Genomic DNA, 4,018 nt, shown 5'->3' with positions numbered 1-4,018 from the left:
GTTGGTAACCAGGCTTGACAGAAACCGATTTTTATTTTTTTTCTCATTTCAGGTGATACTGTTGATGTTTGGTTTTAAGCCTCTAGTTTCACTTATGACGTATTGCAGGTTTTGCACTTGCACCAGATGATGGGCTTTTTAACACTTTTTCCCCCCAGTTTTGGTCTATGTACATTTCCAGTTGTGCGGAATCCTGGAGAGGGTTGGGCCATAATCGCATAAAGACAATCGATGTGCGATTCTGCAAGTTAAAGCCTTAGAAATGCGAAAACAGAAGCTGCCAACATCACACATCAGAACAGGCAAAATAAATACCTGTAAATCAGATTCCAATCAGCTCACAGGCCGCTTTGTCCTAACTTGGCCTATCTGTACATTTCTACTGTTCTCGATGGAAACATCAAGTGTGTGGGACAATTGATGTTTACTGATTTTAAGCATAAATATCTAATCCATGGGTGTCCAATCTTTTGGCTTGCCTGGGCCACATTGAGTGAAGAGGAATTGTCTTGGGCCGCATATAAAATATATAATATAGTTAATGTATATAAATCACAGAATAATGTTAACAGTTTACGATCCTGTGGGGCTGCATTACTAGCTGTCCAGGGACGCATGCGGCCCGCAGGCCGCGGGTTGGACGCGCCTGATCTAATCCTTCCCACTCATTTGTAACTTACAATAAGGTTTGCGGTAGCTGGAGTCTCTAGGGGGCAGAATCCCACATTTTTGGGCTTTTGCAGCAGAAAGTTGACCCTTTTAAAGGTCTTTTTGCTCTGATGTGCTTTGCTGGCATCCCTAGAAGGCCAGGGGTGATCAGATCACAGGGACAAGCAACAAGTTTACGTGAGAGCTCATCACGTCCCTGTCCTATAGGCTATCATACAGGTCTGTGCTGTACCCAATCAAGGCCAAACGTCACTCCTGGACTCTTCTGTTCCTAACCCCTTCCACTTGTTCAGCACTGAAGAAAGTTTTTAGACTCATCACACTGTCAACACTAAGCAGTTAACCCCGCTGCCCCCCACCCATCCTCACATGAGATAAATGAGCTTCAATGGTTTTTGAGGGGTAGGGAGGATAGAGCATTACATCAAGCAGTTTCCTGCAACCACAAGAGCTACAAACTTACTTCAAAATGAAAGCTGAGATTCTACCCCAATCACCTGACTCCGGGAGCTGGAGATTTAAGTAAAATGCCAAATAGTGTGAGTGTCGGCAACATGGAGCGTGAGGCCTCTTACCCCAGGTCTCCTTTTCTGTTACCAAACCACATACCTAGCCAGCCAGGCAAGCAGGAAGTTCCAAAATGAAAAGCGATTGAGTAGTTCATTTGACTTTATCTAAGTTCTCAATCTTTTTTTCATTTGTGGATCCCTAAAAGCTTTCAGAGGGAGGTGCAGACCCCTTTGGAAATGTTAGCTGTACTCAGCTGAAAACAACGGTCACAAGGATTTATGTTTTTCCCCTAGTGTACAGATCTGGGACAGCAATGCAGGCATAAGAATCTAATAATCCATGTGCCAGATTTCATACCATTTTTCAGCTTACGAAGGCTTATGGTGATTTTCCATCACCAGCCTTTTGAAAATCAAGATTCAGTGTTTTCCTCAAAGATCTGCTGCATCTCAAACAGAAATCATTTTGGGGAAAGTTTTATGGCCAGTGGCATGCAAGAGATGGGCCAGAATGATTGCAATGGGGACTGACTGGCTAGGGAGCAGTGTGGCAAAAAAGGACCCGGGAATTACAGTGGATGAGAAGCTGGATGTAAGTCAACAGTGTGCCCTTGTAGCCAAGAAGCCTAACAGCATATTGGGGTGCATTAGGAGGAGCGTTTCCAGCAGATCTAGAGAAGTTATTATTCCCCTTTATTGAGCACTGGTGAGGCCTCATCTGAGTTATTGCATCTAGTTCTGGGCCCCCAGTATAGAAAGGATGTGGATGCATTGGAGAGTGTCCAGCGGAGGGCAACGAAAATGATCAGGGACTGGAGCACATGGCCTATGAGGAGAGGCTGAGGGATTCGGGCTTATTTAATTTGCAGAAGAGAAGAGCAAGGGGCGACTTATAGCAGCCTTCAACTTTCTGAAGGGGGCTCTAAAGAGGACGGAGAGAGGCTGTTGTCAGTGACGGATGGCAGAACAAGGAGCAATGGTCTGAAGTTACAGTGTGGGAGGTGTAGGTTGGATATTAGGAAAACTCTTTCCCCAGGAGGTGCTGAAGCACTGGAATGTGTTGCCTAGAGAGGTGGTGGAATCTCCATCCCTGGAGGTTTTTAAGTCCCAGCTTGACAAAGCCCTGGCTGGGATGATTTAGTTGGGGTTGATCCTGCTTTGGGCAGGGGGCTGGACTAGATGACCTCCCGAGTTCCCTGCCAGCCCTGGGATTCTGTCATTCTGTGTTTCAGTGTCCCCCTCTAGCCTCAGAATTTGGAATCTCTTCCCCGAACATCCGACATTGTAATGGTGTCAGGTAACTTCGAGCCCCTGAATGTTTGGGGCACCCAATTAGAGATGCTTTAGGAGGTCCTGATTTTTGGCCGGGGGTGAGGGCTAAGCTGTTTCTCAAAATCCCCAGAAGGAGGGGTGAGGCGTGAACCTCGATGCTGTGTGAGGTGCGCTCACTTGGGCACTGCTTATTTTTTGCCTGTCTGTGCTGAGTAGAGATTGTACCGGGTGGGTTCTTCTGATTTCAGTGAAGGGAGTGAGATAATATACAGTGTTTGAATGCAGGGAACTTCCTACTAAGGGAAGAATGTATTGATGTCAGCTAACTGGCCTGAGACACAAGTGATCTTGGTTCTGTTCTGTCCTAGAAGTTCTGACACTGTACCCATCACCACAGTATGGGAGCACCCTCCCGCCCAGCACTAAGCAATATTAAGTGACAAATATCTGTCAGGATTAACATCTGGTTCTGCTGCTGACTTCCTGTGTGGGCAACTCAGTCTGTGTGCTAATACCAAAGAGCTGCTGTAGGGTCCTCTGGTTGGTGTTCCTGAGCCGCTTGACGCTGAGTACTGCAAGTAAATAAAGAGTAACCGGACAGCATGCAGGGGAAGGTGGTATAATAGGACTTTCCCATATCTCACTTTTAGGAGGTGGATTGTTTGTTTGAGGCTACTACGTGAGCCTGACTGATTTTCGGACAACCCCCGTGCTGGGCTGGCCCCCTAAATGACAACTAGCAAGAGCCAGCCCCTGCTTAAAAGAGTTGACAAATCTAAATAGACAAGAGGAAGGGTGTGCAGGGGAAACTGAGGCACAGAGCAGCGATGTGACTTATCCAAGGTCGCCCAGCAGCCGCGCCAGGAGGAGAACCCAGGCAGCCTGATTTCCAGTCCGCACCACTGTAGCCACTAAAATACCAGCGTAAGTCCAGCTGTGCTTGGTGGACCCTATCACCTTCCTGTGCTCTCTCTCCAGGCACGTTACAGGCAGCGACACACCTGTGGCAACCAAGGGGAAACTGAGGCACGGCCAGGCCCAGGCGCCTCCCCCACGGCGGCCTGGAGCACAGGAGGCAGGGGTGGGAACGCCGCCCCCTCCAGCAATGCCTGTTTTTAAGTGAAAACGACCCCACTGCCCCGGGCATGGCTGTGGCCGCTGAGACCGAACAAACTGCCTCCACGTGTGAGCACGTGCGCGTGCCGCCCCGGGAGCACGGCAGCTCCGGGTTAGGTAACAAGGATCGGCGCCATGGCGGGAGGCAGAGGAGCGGGGCAGCTCCCCACGGCGGGCTGCGGGGCCGGGGGCGAGCAGCGCAGGAGCATGTGGCCTCTCGGGAGCCAAGGGCGAGCCGGGGCAGGAGGGTGTCGTGCCCGCGCGGCGGGGACTCGCCCAGCCTGTTTCGGGCGCCCTGGCTGGGAGGCGCGCGGCCCGGGGAGGGCGAGGGGAGGCGGCTGCACCTTTAAGAGAAGGGAGGACCCCTTTGCCCTTAGAGAAACCAGGAAGGGAGTTCAGCATCATACGGGGCTTTGCATATACAGTTACAGTAGGGGCAGCAACACCGGAGA

The sequence above is a fragment of the Carettochelys insculpta genome, chromosome 27 (assembly GCF_033958435.1).
Source record: "Carettochelys insculpta isolate YL-2023 chromosome 27, ASM3395843v1, whole genome shotgun sequence".
NCBI lineage: Eukaryota > Metazoa > Chordata > Testudines > Carettochelyidae > Carettochelys > Carettochelys insculpta.
This window is presented reverse-complemented; position numbering follows the sequence as displayed.